Below are 21,334 nucleotides of genomic sequence, written 5' to 3'. Positions count from 1 at the left end.
CGAACTGTTTTCTTCTTTCTACTGTGGTCGTAAACAAACAGGTGGAAATCATGTTTTCTATTTTGCGAAGGTAATTGAGGCAGCGAGTAACCACTGTGGCGGATAAGCGTTAGTAAGACGAAGGAATGAACTGTGACCAAAAAGCGAATGGCAGTTGACCTATGGGAATCTTTCCTACAATTGCTTATTGCTTGATCAGAGAGAAGAGAACGGAATAGCGAGCTCGTCGTGGCATAAATGGGAGTCATGACGATTGTTCAGACGAAGAACCCGTGTGATTTTAGTGGTGTTTATTGGGTTTAAGGCACCTGCAATGACAAATATGATTCTGAAACAAAAATTATTTTGATGATTGCTGCCTAAGGCGGGACTGTCGTTTCCAAGCAGCAAGTTGCGAAGACGTGCTTTCGCCTAAGCGCACATATACTATATAAATCACTCAGAAAAAACGCAGAACGGTGGATCTTCTAAAACAGGATTTTTTTATTAATCAATTGTTGACATAAAAAAAGGTGTGGGATGATCCAGGAAGAAAAGAGACAAATTCGCTTTAAGGATGTGTGAAGCTCCCTTCTATATGGCATACGGTAAGCGAAAACACTGAAATATATCTAAACAACAAAATAATGACTACGGAACTAAGCATACAAAAGAAGATGCTCAAAGACATTCTTACAAGTTAGATTTTATTAGCAGCTCTTCAGAGGAGAGTGTAGTCTGTATGCTTCTAGCAGAGACTGCTTACTTTGGAATATTCAGTAAGGCTCGTTTTTGTGCAATGCCTACCGGTTATTATTTCATGTACGATGGATCATTTCCATCGCAAGCCCCAGTAACCAGCAAATGAATTATCGTGTAGTGCACGCTTTTGCTTTTCAAATCATTGCTTCTAGCGCCATCAATGAATCAGAGTTGTGCTAGGAATGGCTATCAACATCTGCCAAACTGAACAAAAATTAACCATTATTGGTGGATTAATCGTGCTGGCCGTCAAGACACACTGTACAATGTGAATTGTTACGGCATACTGAAATCTTGAGCTTTCGCGAAACACTGGCTCACATTTAAATGCGAAAGTTTGAAAGAGCAGCATATCATCAAAGTGGCGTAGTGAAACCCCATTGTATTACAACCCCCGGAAGATTTTCTGAATTTATGGAAATATTTCAATCGCGAGCACATAAAAAAGAACGGGTAGGCATTTTCACGAGGACCCATGCCTTAGAATGATCTGCATAACACATTGAGATATAGGTGTGAGGTCTTAGATAGGAGGCTCGCCTGAATTCAACCTCATTGCACACAGAAATCTGCTCGAGAGAATAAACTTTTACTTTTTTGAAGATTATTGAAGCACGACCCTAAGGAGAACGTTGGAGTTAATAATTTAGATTTGTACAAGTGCACCGTGATCATGTTTGCTTGCACATGACTGGAAATAAATGAATCATACTTATATAATGCAGCTAGTACAGTTTTTAACAAAACGTTTTGTTATATAGGGACTGTACATTTGTCCACTTTATGGATTATTGCACTACAAACCTAGGTAAGAGGGGGCCATTTTATTTATTTGCCCCTCGAAAACATTCTCGATAACAGAACGCTCCGAAATCCACCTAAGTATGAAATTTCCGTTGAGCTTACCAACTGGCTCACCAGAACATCCACAGCTTCCATGTAACATCATGGCTCATCATTGTAGAATGTGGTTGAGATAGTCTCGTGCCATGTCGGACACACTGCTGCTGGGTATAACGTGAAAGTTTCATTTCCTGAGGACGAGTTCAACAGGAACTGTACCTTGGCTACCGCTCCTTTGTAGTACAGACGAGCAGTTCCCAGGAATTCGTCTAGACCTCCAATAGTGTATGCTACATTGACGACCCAGATAAACTCAAGTTCCGCATCCACCATGGTGTCTACTCCTTTGCAGTATCGCGTAAAAGGCTCGAAAGGGCCCTCTGTGTAGAAGTATAGTGATGTCAAATTAAGGGCGAAAAGGCTGTGTTACGGTGTGTTACACGGCGTTACGGTACAGACAGGCTCTCTCCAGGGTGGGTACTCGCCAAAGAATGCTTGCTGATTGACGCGACCACTAATTGTTATCAAATCTAAAGCTACCAATCATCTAAGTTACACTATTATAGCATTTATATATCTTCACTTGACAAATTACGTACTTATTTCCCAGTTACCCGCCGTGGTTGCTCAGTGGCTATGGTGTTGGGCTGCTGAGCACGAGGTCGCGGGATCGAATCCCGGCCACGGCGGCCGCATTTCGATGGGGGCGAAATGCGAAAACACCCGTGTACTTAGATTTAGGTGCACGTTAAAGAAACCCAGGTGGTCGAAATTTCCGGAGTCCTCCACTACGGCGTGCCTCATAATCAGAAAGTGGTTTTGGCACGTAAAACCCCAAATATTATTATTATTATTATTTCCCAGTTACAGATCGTTAAGCGACACACACACACACACACAGACACACACACGCACACACACACACACACACACACACACGCATGCACGCACACGCACACACACACGCACGCACACACGCACACACACACGCGCACACGCACACACACACACGCACGCACACGCACACACACACACGCACGCACACACACACACACACGCACACACACACACGCACACACACACACATGCAGAAATATGCACATGCAGAAATATACAGGGTGTGCCAGCTAACTTGGACCAAGATTTAAAAATACCAAAAAGCTCTAGAGAAATCGCATCGACTGCATAGTAGCCGTAGTCGTATGTACGCTCGGCCAGTATTTTTTCATCACGAAGTATTATTTAAATACTTACTTTTAATTATTGAACTGTTTAATTAATGCTTGAATCGCAAACATATCAATTACAAAGTTGTTGGGCACCTCAAATAACCTCCGAATCAAACATTTGGTTAGGGCTCAGCTCTGCCTCGTTGGTTTTTCCGAGAAAAAACAAAAGCATGCGAAACATCCAAAATACCAAATAAATACGCGTTCGCGCGCCGCTACTCAAGCCCTCCCATGCGAATAGGCACGGATACACTGCTTCACTAGAGGCGACAGCTCGATACAGCACTTCATGCTATGTGGTGGTCGCGGCTGACGCATTGATAAGCGTTGAGGACCCTTGTACGATGTGGCGATAAGAGAATTCAGCCGTATATCTTTCGATGGTTGCTTGTAGGCACTTGAGTAGTGACGTGTGAGTGCGCATCTATATCGTATTTCACGAGCTTTTGCTTTCTTTTCTTGGAAAAAACAACCAGGACCACTTCAGCACGCTATAAATGCTTGATTCGGAGTTTATTTAGGGTGCCCTACAACTTTGTAATTGTTATGTTTGCTATTCAAGCAATAATGAAGACGTTCACTAATTTAAAGTAATTAACTAAGTAATACCTCATGATGAAAAAAAGGCTGGCGCTAATGTCACAAGACTACGGCTTCTATGCAATCGGTGCGATTTCTCTAGAGCTGTTGGGTATCATTAAAATCTTGGCCCAAGTTAGCTGGGACACGCTGTATATATATATATATATATATATATATATATATATATATATTTATATATAGTGCTACGGGGTAGTATTCCCAATGACGAAGAGCCGAGAAGAAGAAGACGAAGACGACGATTGGAAGCTAGCGCGGGCTGTTGCCTCTTGGTCAACTGCGGCGTATTGCCTTGTAAATATACTTGTAAATAGCTTTTCTTCGGTGTCTTCCTACGTAACATATTTGGTGGAGGTGGACGTTCCCTGTACCTCGTCACGGAGCTTCCCAGTGGACGGTACGTCGAGCCTACCTTCATGGCTCCCGGCGACGCCAACCCGACTCCGCCGGCTCCGACACCTGCTGCCGCTTCGACGACCTACATCACCCTCTCCGTTCCCCGTGATCCTGGCGTATTCTCGGCAAAAGATGGGGAAGACGTCGAGGACTGGATCAGCCTTTACGAACACGTCAGCCGCAATAACCGGTGGGACCCAACTATCATGCTCGCCAACGTCGTCTTTTACCTCGGTGGCACACCTCGAGTTTGGTATCGAACGCACGAAGATGAGCTGACCAGTTGGGATTCGCTTGAGCAAAAGCTTCGAGACTTGTTCGGCAACCCCTACGGTCACCAACTTGCCGCGCAGAAGGCGCTTTCCGGTCGTGTACAGACGTCAACGGAGCCCTACGTCACGTACATTCAGGACGTCTTGGCTCTTTGCCGCAAAGTCGACGCACACATGACTGAGTCCGACAAGGTCTCCCACATCCTCAAAGGCATTGCCGATGACGCCTTCAACTTGCTCGTATTTAACAACGTCGCGACGGTGGATGCAGTTATAAAGGAGTGCCGCCGCCTGGAATTCGCTAAAAGCCGACGTATCGACCAACAGTTTGCCCGTCTGCCCAACACCCCAGCGACATCTTCCTGTGCCGACGCTCGTCGTCCCAACAACACTGGCGATGTTACCAGGATTGTCCGGCGTGAGATCGAGGCCGCCTATCCGGCTGCGTTCGACTCCAGCCCCTCCAATGCACCTGCAGTCACTGTTTCCCTTATCCAGGCAGTTGTCCGTCAGGAGTTCGCCAACATGGGTATTCGCACCATCTGCTCGGCCCATCGCCCTGATCCCCACCCGGCATCTTCGATTCCACCCCGTCCCGCACCTTCTTACCAACCACGTTTCCGCAACCCCTCTGAATGGCGCACTGCAGACGACAAGCCAATTTGTTTTCACTGCCTTCGAATTGGGCACATTTCTCGGCACTGCCGCAGTCGCTGGAGTTCCCTGAACCAGTCTACATATACTGCCTACTCTCGCCCCCCAGGTGGCCTTTCTCGTCCCTATGCTGCCCGCTCAGATAATGCCGCCACCGATTCTCCTGCGCCGAACCGCCCCTATTCTCGTTCGCCTTCGCCCCAACGACGACAATCTCGCTCTCCCCAGCCCCGTCGTTCCTATTCGCCAACTCCCTTCGGACGCCGCTCCCAGCCGGAAAACTAGACGATGCAGCGCCTCGAGGTGACGCTGCATTGCTCCCTACGCCGCCAAATCCTCTCCTGACGTTGCCCACTAATCTGAACCTTCTTGACGTGCAAGTCGACGGTGTTCCTGTATCAGCTCTCATAGACACTGGGGCGCATTTGTCGGTAATGAGCGCGGATCTTCGTAACCGGCTGAGGAAAATAATCACGCCCGCCTCGACGCCTGTTGTCCGTGTCGCCGATGGCGGAACAGCCCCCGTAATTGGTATGTGTGCCGCCCGCGTCTCCTTCGCCGATCGCTCCACTACCGTGCTATTCACAGTCATCGCTCACTGTCCCCACGACATCATCCTCGGCCTCGACTTCCTCTCCGCACATTCTGCTCACATCGATTGCTCCGCCAGTACTCTCTGCCTCGACCTGCCTGTTCTGGATCCCGCTGAACAACACCTTCCTCGCCTCAGTTCCGTCGACTTCGTTCGCTTGCCACCTTTGGCACTGACTTACGTTGACTTCGTGTCATCCCCGCCAGTGCCCGACGGTCACTACATCGCGGCTCCTATGCAAGGCGTCCTCCTTACACACGGGATCACACTACCTCATACTATTTTATCTATTACGGCGAATTGCTTCTGCCTGCTAGTGGTCAATTTTGCCTTGACGACCCAAGTGCTGCCACGCGGGATGTCTCTGGCCCAACTTTGCTCATTCGAGGATCACTCTGTAGCATCGATTTCAGTCGACGACAATTCAACCGATCCTCCTCTACCATCGCAGTCGGCAACTTGTACCATCGCCAACTTACAGAAAATGATTGCACCCGACATGCCGTCCGAGCACGCTCGTGCGCTCTACCGCGTTCTGATTTCCTACCAAGATATTTTTGACCTTAACGATCGTTCTTTGGCCCAAACAACAGCTGTTAAACATCGCATTAATACCGGAGATGCCCCTCCTATTCATCGCCGCCCGTATCGAGTATCACCGGCTGAGCGTCAAGTGATTCACACCGAAGTTCGCAAAATGCTTGCCAAGAACATTATTGAACCGTCATGTAATTCATGGGCGTCACCGGTTGTGCTGGTAAAAAAGAAGGATGGCTCATGGCGCTTTTGCGTGGATTATCGGCACCTTAACAGGGTTACCAAAAAGGACGTGTATCCCCTACCTCGGATTGATGACGCCCTTGACTGCCTCCATGGTGCTCGCTATTTCTCCTCTATTGACCTTCGCTCCGGCTATTGGCAGATTGCTGTGGACGACCTCGATCGCGAGAAGACTGCCTTTGTAACACCCGACGGTCTTTATCAATTCAAGGTGATGCCGTTCGGCCTATGTAACGCTCCTGCCACTTTTGAACGCATGATGGACTCCCTTCTTCACGGTTTCAAATGGTACACGTGCCTGTGCTACTTGGACGACGTTATAGTATTCTCCCCAACATTCGCTACGCACCTCGAGCGCCTCTCAGCAGTCCTGGACGTTTTTCGGCGAGCCGGTCTGCAAGTCAACGCATCGAAGTGCCAATTCGGCCGTCGCCAGATTACCGTCCTTGGACATCTCGTTGACGCGAACGGAGTGCAACCGGACCCATGCAAGATCCATGCTGTTACGCACTTCCCTGTTCCGAAGTGTGTCAAGGATGTGCGCAGCTTCATCGGCCTTTGCTCGTACTTCCGCCGTTTCGTCAAAAATTTCGCGGCCATAGCACGACCACTAACCGAGCTTTTGAAAAAAGACGCCCCTTTCCAGTGGAGCGATAACGAGGCCTCTGCATTCTCGCTTCTCATCGATCTTCTCACAACGCCTCCCGTTCTGGCCCATTTCGATCCTTCTGCGCCTACCGAAGTCCGTACTGATGCCAGCGGTCACGGAATTGGCGCAGTACTGGCACAACGCCAGCGTGGCCACAACCGTGTTATCGCTTACGCCAGCAGGCTCCTCTCGCCCGCGGAGCGCAACTATTCCATCACTGAGCGTGAGTGTCTGGCCCTAGTTTGGGCGGTTGCGAAGTTCCGCCCATACTTATATGGCCGACCCTTTTCCGTTATCACAGACCATCACGCGCTTTGTTGGTTATGCTCATTGAAAGACCCTTCAGGAAGACTTGGTCGCTGGGCCTTACGCCTCCAAGAATATTCGTTCTCTGTCACCTACAAATCTGGCCGACTTCACAAGGACGCTGACTGCCTGTCTCGCTACCCGGTAGACGAGCCTGACGACGCCGACAGTAGTACCGCCGACGGCATTTTCTCTGTGTCTGCCTTCGCTAACGTCGCCGATGAGCAGTACCGAGACCTATCACTGCGAGTACTCATCGAGCGTCTGCGTTCTACACCTACCCACGCATCCGTTCGCCGATATGTCCTCCAGGGCGGCATTCTGTACCGAAGGAGCTTCCTCCCTGATGGCCCTGATCTTCTTCTTGTCGTGCCAAAACATCTACGACAGACTGTGCTCTTTCATATGCATGACTCACCCACTGCAGGACATCTTGGCGTAACCCGCACGTACGACCGCGTCCGCCGCCGCTTCTATTGGCCTGGTCTTGCTCGCTCCGTCCGACGCTATGTTGCTGCCTGTGATCCCTGCCAGCGTCGGAAAACGCCTCAGGTGCTACCTTCCGGTCATCTCCAGCCGATCACCGTCCCTGTGGAACCGTTTTTTCGTGTTGGATTAGACCTCCTCGGTCCCTTTCCCACGTCATCCTCTGAGAACAAATGGGTAGCCGTCGCAACTGATTACGCCACCCGATACGCTATCAGGCGGGCTCTACCTACCAGTTGCGCCACTGACGTCGCTGACTTTCTCTTGCGTGACATTATCTTAGTGCATGGCGCCCCGCGACAGCTGCTTACTGACCGTGGTCGTAACTTCCTCTCGAAAGTTATCGCCGACATTGTGCGTTCCTGCTCTATTCAACACAAGCTGACTACCTCATACCATCCTCAAACCAATGGCTTGACAGAGCGCTTAAACCGTACTCTTACCGACATGCTTTCCAAGTACGTTTCGAAGGACCACCGCGACTGGGACGTTGCCCTTCCTTACGTCACCTTTGCTGACAATTCTTCCCGGCACGACACCGCCGGATTTTCTCCATTTTATCTACTCTACGGTCGCGAACCGACCTTGCCCCTTGACACGGTACTTCCTCCTGCTGCGACCTCAGCAACCGAGTATGCGCGCGACGCCATCGCCCTCGCCGATCATGCTCACCAGTTTGCCCGTGCTCGACTGACGGACTCGCAAACCACGCAGCAGCGTCAGTACAACGCCCGCCACCGTGACGTACAGTTTTCGCCTGGTGCACTCGTGCTCCTGTGGTCGCCCTGTCGTCACGTTGGACTTTCCGAAAAGCTCCTTTCGCGATACACAGGGCCCTACCGCGTACTGCGCCAGGTGACGCCTGTGACTTATGAAATTGCTCCTGTGAGCTCAACCTCGTCATCTACTCTGGCGTCTAGTGATGTCGTGCACGTCAGTAGGCTCAAGAGCTACTACACTGCTTCAGAGTCTAGCCTTTAGTCGCTCCGGGACGGCGCTTTTGCCGCCGGGGGTAGTGCTACGGGGTAGTAGCACTAGCCCCGGCGGCAAATGACGAATGACGAAGAGCCGAGCAGGAAGAAGACGAAGACGACGATTGGAAGCTAGCGCGGGCTGTTGCCTCTTGGTCAACTGCGGCGTATTGCCTTGTAAATATACTTGTAAATAGCTTTTCGTCGGTGTCTTCCTACGTAACACTATATATATATATGGAACTTGAGTGATGCTACAATATAAACAAAATAAATGCTTAATTTGAACAGTTTCGACTGGTGGACCGGTCTTCATGACGGTATATAGAAAATAAAAGAAACTCATTTAGCATGTTTATATTGCCATACTTCTGCGATAAATATTTCTAGGGTCGTGGTATGTATACATGAATGAACATATTTATATCCGCTATGGCAACGTTCAGACGTTAGGCGATTCCAGAAGACTGGGGAATAGAATGAGTAAGAATTGTTTAATTGTTAATCACTCATCATACAATTGAAATTAGGTGAACCAGAAAAATCTCTTTATCCCACAAGAAGTTCCAGTCTTCAGAGAAAATATTCCCATGATCGAAAAACTACTTTCTTTGTTTCCAAATATATTTGGCACAAAAAAATAAATCCGAAAGCATAAACACCGAAAGGCAGATGTAGAACAAGAAAAATAACGTACTGGATTTCTACGGCACAATGTTATGTACTCTTAAGCTATTGAATAATGTAGCTGGCGGTCGTGGCGTAAATGCCGCAAACAAATGCTAACATTTCACGAAACTTGCTAAACAAATTTCAGCGCTCCCATGTTGATAAAATGGGCCAGAATATTCCTGGCATAGTCAGCTTCCTAATAGGTGAAGCTAGATTTAGGGGCACTTGGGAAGTTCCCTCACGTAACTTCGTACAGAGACATATCGCGGATGCCCTAAATTACTGGATCTGCAAAGTGCCATTCCTACAAGGTGTCGTTCTGTATCCCCACCACCACGTGCGACGTCATCAACGGCATACCATTGCTGCACGTGTCGCAATGAGCTTAGCGGGAGTTGGCAACGCTGGATGGCAGAATACTCGTGTGACTGTCGTAGCTGAAAATGTGGACTCGCCGGTTAAATAACGAGAACTACGGGAAAAATAACATTGCAAGAATACGCAGAGAAACAAGCAGAAAAAAAAACATGAAAACAGGGAAATATAATAAAATATTACGCGGCCATCACACGCCGCATGGTTTTAATAAATGTTCAAGGTTTTTTTCGGCTGTCATGCGTTGTGCGCGTCTATTGTATTTGACATCGCTGGGAGATCCACCTCTCTGACACCCATTTAAGGGAGGAGCCAAATATGACACAATTGGGCTATAGACACTCTCCTCATCTTCCAATGTGTCGCGAACTGTTTTTGTGTTTTCTGCTTCAATCCGTAACCACCAGGTTGAAAGCATGTCTTCAATCTTGTGAGGGTAATCTGGTAATTTCATGGCAGGTTTAAGGTGGCCACGAGTAACCACTGTGGCCTTTAAACCTAAAACGAAGGCATGAACTGTGAGCAAAACGCAAATGGCGCTTTGCCTATACGCATCATCCCTACAATTTTTCATGGCTTACTCAGAGACAAGAGAATAGAATACCGAGCTCGACGTGGTGGAAATGGGTGTCATGACGATTGTTCAGATGAAGAACCCGTGTGATTTTAGTGATGTTTATTGGCCTTAAGGCACCTGCAATGACAAATATGATTCTGAAACAAATATTATTTCGATGACTGCTGTCTCAGGCGGGACTGCATTTTCCAAGCAGCAAGTTTCAAAGACGTGTTTTCGCCTAAGCGCACATATACAATATATATCACTCAGAAAGATCTAACGCTGGATCTTCTAAAATATATTTTATTTATTAATATATCCTTTATATAAGAAGGATGTGGGATGGCCCAGGATAAAAGTGACAAATTCCTTTTAAGGAAACCTGAACTCCCTTTTTACATGACATACAGCAAACGGAAACGCTCAAATATATCTAAACACCAAAAAATGACTACGGAACTAAGCGCACAAAAGAAGTTATACAAAAATATTCTTGCAGGTTAAATTTTATTAGCAGTTCGTCTGGAGAGAGTGTAGTCTGTATGCTTCTAGCAGAAATTGATAGAAGTAATGAGTACTGAGTAATGGCTCGTTTTTTTGTACAACGCCTACTGGTTATTACTTCATGTGCGAGGGATTATTTCCCTGTCAAGCCTCAGTTACCAGCAGGCTAATTATCGTGTAGTGCGCGCTTTGGCTTTTTAAATGAGTGCTTGTAGCACCATCAGTGAATAGGCATTGTGATAGGGATAGTCATCAACTCCTGCCAGACTGAACAAAACTTAACCATTATTGGTGGAATAATCGTGCTGGCTGTGTAGACACACTGTCCAATGCAAATTGCTACGGCATACTGAAATGTTGAGCTGTCGCGAAACAGTGGCGCACTTATAAATGCGAAAGTTTGAAGGAACAGCATATCATCAATGCAGGTAGTGAAAGCCCGTTGTATTGTGAATAAAAACTGCTACAGACAAAGGATGGAGGGAGACGACAACACAGGGCGCTCCCATTGTATTAGAACCTCCGGAAGATTTTCTAAATTTATTGAAATATAAAAATCGCGAGCGCATAAAATAAGACAAGGAGGCATTTGCACGAGGACCAATGCTTTAGAATGATCAGCGTAACGCATTCAGACATAGATGCCAGGACACACGCAGGAGGATCGCCTGAATTTAACCTCATTGACCACAGAAATTTGTTCGAGAAACCAAACTTTTACTTTTTTGAAAATTATTGAAGCACGACCCTAAGGAGAGCGTTTCAGTTACTAATTTAGATTTGTACACGTGCGCCGGGATCATCTTTGCTTGCACATGACCGGAAATAAATGAATATCACACTTATAAATGCAGCTAGTAAAGTTTTTAACGAGATGTTTTGTTATTTGGGTACTGTACCTTTGTGCACTATATGGATAATTGCTCTAGAAGCCTAGGTAAAAGGGCGCCATTTTATTTATTCCCCACTCTAAAACGTTCTCAATAACAAAACGCTCCGACATCCAGCTAAGTATATTATTTGCATAGAGCTTAACCAACTGGTTCACCAGAATATGCACAGATTCCATGTAATATCGCGCCTCAATGGTGTAGAATCTGGTTGAAATAGTCCCCTGCCTCGTGGGACGCACTGCTGCTGGCTGCAACATGAAAGTTTCATTTTCTGAGAATGACTTCAACTTGAACAGGACCTTGGCTACCCCTTGGTTGAAATACACACGAGCAGCTCCCAGGAAGTCTTTCTGATCTCCAATAGTGCATTCTGCATTGACGACCCAGTTAAACTCAAGTTCCGCATCCACCATGGCGTCTACTCCTTTGCAGTATCGCGTAAAAGGCTCGAAAGTGCCCTCTATGGAGAAGTATAATGATGTTAAATTAAGGGCGAAAGGGCTCCACCGCCACTGCGCGAGCCCGAATTCCTCAGTGGAGTAGATGTTCTTCATTGAAGAGATGGCACCGTTAATCGCAGCGTCCGATACGAACTGGTGGTCTGAAAAAAAAAAGATAGTGATAAGAAAAGTACGCCCTATTTTTTGCTCGCACAAAAATAATTCAGCAGGGACACTTAAGACTGCTTACGTGCGCGAATGCAAAAGCACTATACCGTTTCTAGAACAAGGAACGTCATGAACGCACTCAGCTTAAGCACTCATGACGTGGCGCAACCTCCTCTTCCAGATCTGCGCTATTACGTACCCAATGACGCTCGCATTAGGCGGCAGTTTTAGTCAGCCAAATGGCTGTGACGTGACATGTGCCATGGCCCACGCACTAGGCACAGCTTCCGCCAATCGGAGCCGCGGAGCCGGCGTGGCGTCGGGGAAGCGGTCTCTTCTTGCACCCAGGAGGCCCGGGCTCGATTCCCGCCGACACAGAAATACACCAGATTTCTTTTTCAAAGCCATTGTTCCGCTTAATTTACAGGAACCTGCCTGAAAATTTTGACGTCAACGCGAGCATTTCTTGACGTGCTCTGTTTCTTCGCGGTGTCGTCCATTTTTGGTACCGTTTGCCGGTCACGCCGACTACGACGGATTTGCGCGTAATTGGGCATATAATGCATTCGAATTAACAAATAAAATGACATGTTGATTTGCCGTACTGGGAAGGAAGTACACTTTCTATATCAAATTTATCATTAATAACCCCGAAAGGCATATATAAAGGTTTAATATACTCAAACAGCACCAAGGCAAGATTTTCAGTGAAGCCAGAAATAGCATTACTAGTGCAAAAGCCACGTGCAAGGAGATACCTTTTCCAATGAAAGATTACCTAACCTAGCAGCACGTTGCTCATGTTAGGTATTTTTTGACAGTAGGTAGTGTACAATAATTTGTTGCCTTAAAGTTTACGCTGCAAAATGGCGCGGTAAAGGTCATTCTATGACTAAGTTGTCTCCAGCAAATTATGACGCGAACCACCCTGAGCCCTGGATCAAGGCTATCAAGATAATCTCCATTTCAAAGAAGGTTGCCACCAAATATTTAGAAAACTATTCGTACTGCTTTCTGCGTCTCGAAACGGTAAACTAAATTACTTCACCCAGTGATTCGCTTGTACATTCTGTAGCAACTTCTACCCCTGCGGCCTAGGAATACTGACAATCGTTTTAAGCTATGGCCTTTGAGTTGAGACAGTACGGTAGCTGTTGGCGTATTATTTTCCTAAGAGTGTGCTCCTTCGAAAGGAAACAGCATTAAGAACGGGATTAAAGCCAAGGAGGTAAAACGGAGCGCCGACTACCAACCGGAGGTTTATTTCGCGCAAGACGGCGTCTAAACCTTAGGAAAGGAGGCAAAACAGAGAGAAGAAACAACATATGATGAGGCAGAAAAAGAATCTAAAGACACCAAAAACAAACAAGAAAGTAATGCCGAGCAGTACAAAATTCGTACCACTCGTTCATTAATCCATGGCACCGTAACGATTTCTCTATAGCTCAACTCAACAGATTGGAGGCTGACATGGCGTTTATCTTTCGCGTTATTTAGTGTGTAGTTTTGAAATTTGATATGTCTGCAAGTGTTATGTAGCCGGCTTCTCCATAAAGAAGAAGCTTCCAATGACCGAATCATAATGCGAGGTAATATAAAAACAAAGAAAGAAAAAGCGTTCCGGTGATAAAGCGCATTTTGTAAACATGCCCAATAACTTAATGTTGAAAAACAAAACAGCATGTACTGAACTTTCTAATATAAACGCAACACCAATATACTAAGCGCACACGACTGTAATATTTTCATTTGTGGAAAAAATTATACGAGCTTGCCATCTCTGGCAAGCCTATTGTGCTTCGGCCTTAAAGGTGGTGTAAGAAAAAGAGCATTCTTTTTGGTGAGCTCAAGACGAAGCGTTAAATTTTTCGTCCTCAAGGGATCCTAGCTGTACTGAGAGACAATAAAAAATTTATTACTAGTGTAACTTCGGCAAAAACTCAAGTACTATTTACTGCATACATGGCATTGATGATATCACCATCAATGATGTTATTTACCGAGGGTCCCACTACAGTTCTTTCACTTTGGGACCCTCGTCTTTATATTTGTCATGTAATTACTTCTTTTTTTGAACTAATAAATCTGAATATGAATCTGGAACAAACATGCCAGCCATATTTGTGGGAAATTACATGCAATGTTATCTTGTCCTAAATAGAATTCCCGATATGCTGTCCGCAAAGCTAAAGAAAGGAATTGTCTACAACTCTTTTTGATTTGTAGGTAAATTATTGCGTTTTATTATGGCGAGGACACCACCTGCAGAGTACAAAAAAAAATCTAGCCAGCTAAAAAAAAAATTTGCCACCGCACTAATCTCTAGATGATTGTAGATAGTAATGTGATCAGCACTGTAGGAACGTTGCGATACACTGTATTTCTGACGTAGCGTTTGTCTGTAGCGGTCCTTCTGAGACTTCCGTTGCTACGAACTCCGGTATTGTCCCACTTTGCTATGTCACACTCTTCCCGAGGTCACCCATAACCAATGGCGTCTTGAAATGACTGTAGGACGTCAATGCAGGGTCGACGATGGAATGACGAAGCAGGAATGACGTCGATGGAAGGACAAACGTATTTTCACGGGGACGACATCACAATACATTGACGATTCTTAAGCGATAATGGTGGTATAAGGTCGACAGCGTGACGACGACGAGGCGAGGAGAACGGTATGACGACCACCAGATAACGAAGCTGGATAGGCGATGATGGCATGGCCACGACAGCAAGACAACGACTGTATAAAAATGAACGTACGACAGCGACTGGATAATGAATACACAGCAACGACATGGCAAGACTACGACGGTACAGCCACGATTGAAATACTACAGCGGGATTACGTTACAATGACGACGAAGGACTGACGTCGGTTTGTCGATGGAAACGGTATGGCCATGATGGTATGATCACAATGGGATGACGTTATTGAAGTGATGACGATGGCAAAACGACCGCGTGATGATGACGCAATGACGAGGGTCGAATGTCGAAGTTAGAATGACGACGATAGAATGACAGCGATGGCACCACCCTGAGTGACAACGACGGCATGGCGAGAATCAGATAACGAAGTTAGAAGATAACTATGGAATGAGTATGAGGGTATCACCATGAAACTATGACAAATTATGCATGTCGACGACTCTATGACACATGGACATCGATGGCATGACAACGTTGTGAGTACGATGGGAGGATGACAAGCGCATAATCATAATGGCGTGACGGCGACTGCGTCAAGGATTAAACCGTGCCTGAGGACGAGGGCGTGACGATGACGGTATGGCGAGTGCCGGATAACAAAGCTTGAGAGACGACGATGGAGCGACAACCGATGGCATCGCAATGGCGATGTGACAACGAACACATGACAACCGCATTGAAATGGTGACGTGACAATGACGGCTTCACGAGAGTCGGATGATAAAGCCGGAATAATTATGATGCAATGACCCCGATGGAATCACGAGCACGTACCTAGTGGCCCAAGCTGTTAGAAAATTTGGGGCATAGCGTTGGCGTAGAAAGTGGGAGGACGACGACGTGATGAGAGTCAGGCCACGAAGCTAGAATGACGACGATGGAACGATCACCGTGGCAGACCTCGAGCACATGCCAAGAAGCCCAAGCTGGTAGACAACTTAGGACACTAGGCTGGCGTGAGAGTCTCTATTAGAATAATTTTTAGTGCGTCCGGTCTTCCGGCAAGCGCGGCCAGTTTGGCGGTTGTGCGGGCGCGTAAATGTCAGCGGCCAGATCGGTGGGGCAGCTGGTGGTGCAAAGCTCAACCACACAAACACAAACCCGATTACTATATTCTGCTTAGCTGCTGGTGTAAATTTTCAACAGCGGCGCAATCGTGTTCACCATGACAGAAATTTACACCAACAGCGAAGCAGAATTAAGTGCAGCACAATGCGTTGGCGGGCTAGTTGGTGCGAATCCATGAATACTTTGTTTAGCGCAAAACGACAAACACAAGAAAGACAACAGGAGAAGGCGCTACTCTCAACTCAAGAGTTGAGAGTAGCGCTTTGTCCTGTCGTCTTTCTTGTGTTTGTCGTTTTGCGCTAAACAAAGTATTCATAGAATAAAGTGCGTTACTGCAGTTTCAGCTCTGTGTTTGTCTGGCTAAACTGTACGCCACCAGGCGGCTGTACCGCTGCAGCCGTCCACGTTTACGCCCCCGTGGATGGGCAAAAATAGTGGATGGGCAATTATGGATGGGCAAAATGTCTCTATTGTTATGCGAAGCGTTTCATATGTGTCAAGCGAAGCAAACTTGTGTGCAAAGAGTGGTAAGTGCGGCATGAGGACGATGGTATGACAACGTGCTGCAGGTGCTGCAGTAATGCCATTCGGATGACGATGTTAACTTGATTACAATGGCATGATGACAACAGCATGGCGACAATCATTAGGCGACGAAAATATGACGACGATGGCGCGTCGGCGATGCAATGATGACCAAGGGATGACGAAGATGGAATCGCAATGATGGCGGGAGGATAAGGGTATGCTGGGAACGGGTTGACGACAATGCAATCGCAGCAAAAACATGATGTAATCGACCACGCTGTCATGACAGTGACTTTGGGACGGTGACACGATGTCGGCGATGACATGACGACGATGTAATGTTAACGGTGATTTGATAACTATATGAAAACGCAGTGACAGCAAATGAGTTACAATGGGGAAGCGATTAGGATGACATGACAACCAAAGCATTATCACAATAACCGGACGATGAAAGAATGACGACGATCGCATGGTAACGGCGGCGTGTTAGCGCTGGAACACACGTCTGCAGTCATGCTCATCACCTGAAGTAGGGGACCACTTTAATTGACGTAATATCCACGAGTTTCTTGCAGAATGTTCAATGCATACTGGCCAATTACCAGGCCATAATCCGCACTATGTGCACTGTTTGTTTGCACTGTGCCCGGCGCCTTTTCGAACTGCACTATGTGCAAGATAGGGCAACATCTTTCATAGATCAAATTGGCGCATCCTTGCGCGTGACCTTAGTCGGACATTGGCTCCGACCAGGCCGAGAAATACTTCACGCTTACAGCAGAAAAAAGAAAAGAAAAAAGAAGGTCGTGCCGTGCCATTTCAGTCATATTAAGGTCGTCGGCGTCAGATTGCACCTGTTATAGACACCCTCCCGTCATACACACTATTGCTTGCATTTCAGTAGGGCTTACACAAAGGTGGATCGATGTGGTAACAGTATGAACAATCGCTAATGGTGAATAGCCAGCGGCTTCAATATGCTTCGCAGAAAATAAATTCCCTCAGTGCATGCGAACTACGCTGCTCGCGTTGTGTCGTTTAAAAAAAACAAACTAAACAAGTATTCTGCTTGAGAACGCTAATGAAGTGACGCCTGAAACTACGGAGGCCTTCCGCATTCACCAGTCGGGTGGCCAGCGTGGGAGTCGGCTATCGAGTACGCTGACAGAAAAATATATTTTTAATCTAATGTGCTTCTAACGGTGGGATAATATTTGGGAAGGTCTGATATATATTTCGCGCCTTTTGTTGCGTTGATGTCCGTGCGAGATGTAGGCACATGCTCTGCATGCATACTCTTCTTTCACAGGTTCCCGTGTTCTTTCCTGTAGTAAGCGCTTGCACATGCACCGAAATGTTTGTTTGAGAGTGCTGCGTCCATGTCGTTCTTGGCTTCGTGTACTCGATGTATTGCGCACCATTTAAAGTGAATCTGTTTCATTCAAAGACCCTGCGTATTGCTGCTTTCCTTGAGCAGTAGCGCAATCTTCCTACTCCCTCTCACGAACAGCGTCGTCCACCGTATCCTTCGTAACTCGCTCTTAAGAAGCGGCGGAGAATGGAATTTTCAGCCTTCAACGGCCGCTTCTACGTCACGAAAGGTAATGATGATCTCAGAAAGGAAAATTATATTCCATAACACGCAACCAGCAAGAGAGCAACAGTGAGACGAAGAGCTAAAGGTTGGGAGGCTAACCAAGGAGTCGCATGGTTGACTGCCCTACACTTGAGGGAGAGAAAAAGGGAAAATTATTGACACATGAACACATTGGTAGCTTGGTCGTCTACTTCATTTTTACCAGCCTAAGACCATGCTAGCATGAATATGGTGCACGAAGCCGGCTTCCAGGAGGATGTCCAGCAGGGCTGGGCAAAGATACTTTGCATTTGCGTCATGATACGATACAAGATACTCGGGAAACAAGCATTTGGGATACAAATACAATATACTACCGCAAACAGTGTATTCTATACGATACTTTCTATTTGTGTCTTCCTATATTCTGATACATGCGGAAATTTCATATTATAGACCTATATAATGAATATAGCAGCAAACGCGTGAAAACAAAAATGTTTGCTCGGAAATTTCTTAACACCGACCAACTTTGTTTCATTTGAATGAAATGTTTGTCAGTATCTCGAAATTTTCTCTTTCTTGCTCTAGGTCTAATGCCTTCATTCTGAAATAATTTATTGGGGTTGTTTTAGTAACATAACATGAGAGTTCTTCATAAGCTGGGTTGTCCGGGGTTCTTGCTTCTCGCTTTTGTAAGTGATGGGAGTCGCTGCTCATCTTGCCGACCTGCTAGCAGGCTGCCATATAACTACAAGAACGTCGATAAAAAACCTATATACGATGGTGCAAATACGTCACTGGAGTTTAGCCTTGTCTGTACACGTGTTACCGTTTACGGAATACCAGATTACCGAAATGAAATACAGCAGCAACAACGCTGGTAGCGAAATTCTCTTGCGACGCAACGTATATACAGCGAGCCATTAAGGCTGCAATGACCGTTCATATTCTACTTATCTGCTGGTGTAGAGCGTTCGTTAGCGACATATTCATTTATTCAGGTGGCTTTGTTGCACCATTATCAGCTTGAGAAGCGGAGTTTAGACAACGTTTATGGTGATGCGAACGTTGGTGATGCGATAGCAGTAGCTTGTATTTTAAGATACACCATGTATTCTTTGATGTATCGGAAGTACAGATACTGATACATGTCTGGCCAGGTGTATCATGATGCAGATACAAGATACCCAACGAGTATCTTCAGACATGTATACATTTATCTTTGATGCTGCCCAGCACAGATGTCCAGCGGCGAAGAATAGGATGCGTCGGCGGCGCCTGACACGCTTTCCCTAAATAGCTTTTTTTCTATGCACGTGCAGGAACTTTAGTGCCAACTTGTAGTCATTCTGCGTGGCATCTTATAGAGGAGAAATTTACCTGGACATTGGTCATAAGAAGAAGCCGAGCAGGAAACCGTCAGAACAGCGAAGATGGAGGCGACAAATATTGCCGTAGTCTCTCCTGTCCCTGCAAAGCAAAGGTGGAGTTTTCAATTGCTGCGTTTGAGTATAGTTCTTACTCTACTTTTAATGCAATGTCCGTTGGAGAAATTTACACAATAAAAATTGTAACCATGCATTTTACCGCTGTTATGTTAATTTATTAATTTACTCATGAAGTGAAACAAAGGGCGCTAAACCTTTAAGCTATTTCCAGCTGTTTCTACACCGTTCCCGACATTAGTCTTCCGCGATTGGTCAAAGTTTTTCAACATCAGGCGCACGCTGATTGGCTGGTTGAGCAAAATAGGATGACGTAGATCATCTGATTTTGCTAAAACAACCAATCCGCACGCCCTTGACGACGGACTATCGCCAAGCAGTGCTCAAGCGTGCTGTGTCACGCCCGCTCCTCTCCGCGTTTTGTTAGAACGGGGGGAGTTGAGTCGCACTTGTCAACCACAGGCTAGACGTAAGACAAGGCCTTTATGTATTGCATTGGAACTAGGGATAACAGCACATATGTAGATCTCCGCTTATAGGTCTCTTCGGCCGGTGTTGCGTTCGAAGCATCGACTTTTTGTCCTCGCTTCTGAATTCACACTGACGTGAACGAGTGCATGGATGGATGGATGGAGTAACTTTATAGAAAGGTCCTGCGAGCTACGGGGCGCAAGGTCCCATAGAGCGGGCTACTCCCACGTTGGGACCGGGAGTTGTAACTGCCTGGACGCATCGTGGGCTCACTGGACAGCCCAGAGCTGCTCCGCCAGGTCCGTGCTGCGTAATGCGTCTTGTAGCCTGGCGGAGTCTGATGTACGTCTAGTGTGCTATGGCAATTTTCGCAATATGATGTCTAGTATAGGTGAAGGAGTAACTCCGTTCTTAATACAATTGCAGTTCTACACTGGACATTGTAATGATTTTAGCGATGTCATGTAGACTGATAAGGTGTGCGAGATAAATTTGGTTTCAGTCTCTTAAGCTCGGCTTAGAAAAGTGAGCATTAAGCATTCCAACTCTTCTTTTTTATTAGGATGCCAATCGTTCACACAAAGCGTACCTTATAGGCATGTGCGTAGGAAACTAAAGTACGCATCATTAATGAGGGCAAACACGGGGAAGGCGGGAGATTGAAATTCAAGACGATGAGGCAAACGAGAACAATGTGATAGCAGGAGCCAACGGTTCGACAAGCTGACTGATTTCATTGAATATCTGAATGACTCTGGAAGAATTTTGGAAAACGTACCTCTCATTGCATTCGTCTTGCGGTCTTGCTTGAACTGCAGGCTGCTCGACCTGTATTCAGTGTGGAATAACGTGTTGAGTTTTGTGTCGAAGTTTGGATCGGCCTCGCTTGGGATCGTGGTGAACGTGAATACGCCCGTGGGAAATGCGTTTTATATAGCAGGCAGCGAGCCGCTACAGACGTGACGAAAACATATTGCGATGAAGGCTTCGAGAAACAAACCGTTTTATTCGCAAATGCAGACAACTCATGTTGCAGGAGTCACCATTCCCAGCGGTTTATCCTTCAGATGATGCAACCGGATATTTTCCTTCTTTCTTTTTTTTCAGCGCTGCCGTAATCTATCCGCATGCAAGCTGCTTGCACGCAGTTGAGGCAAGAAAGCCTGAAAGCAAGCCCTTCAGGCACACCGGTACTGAAGAGAGGTCACCTAATTGTCGTGTTTCGTTCATTCTGTCAGACTAAACAACTTGCACACGCATGCAGCAACTAATAACAAGTCTCTGTGGCTTCCCCAGTCACGGCGGGCCTTGTTTGCCGACGACTGTGTAAGCGTGAAAACCGTCAACTTCTTGCTATGAAGAACCTTTCTTCTGCTACGCAGTCAGAGTAATGTGTGG

At 46.5% G+C, this 21,334-nt stretch overlaps 1 long non-coding RNA gene across 1 annotated transcript; it reads right to left on the bottom strand.

Moving 5' to 3' along the window:
• Positions 1-11,132: 11,132 nt before the first annotated feature.
• On the bottom strand, positions 11,133-20,908 carry LOC135899682 (uncharacterized). Its single transcript, XR_010563691.1, has 3 exons — positions 20,715-20,908; positions 19,401-19,490; positions 11,133-12,123 (listed from the first exon to the last, which is right to left on the bottom strand). It is a non-coding gene; the product is annotated as an uncharacterized lncRNA (long non-coding RNA).
• Positions 20,909-21,334: the final 426 nt, after the last annotated feature.

This window comes from Dermacentor albipictus, chromosome 7, assembly GCF_038994185.2.
Source record: "Dermacentor albipictus isolate Rhodes 1998 colony chromosome 7, USDA_Dalb.pri_finalv2, whole genome shotgun sequence".
NCBI classification, from domain to species: domain Eukaryota; kingdom Metazoa; phylum Arthropoda; class Arachnida; order Ixodida; family Ixodidae; genus Dermacentor; species Dermacentor albipictus.
This window is presented reverse-complemented; position numbering and strand designations above follow the sequence as displayed.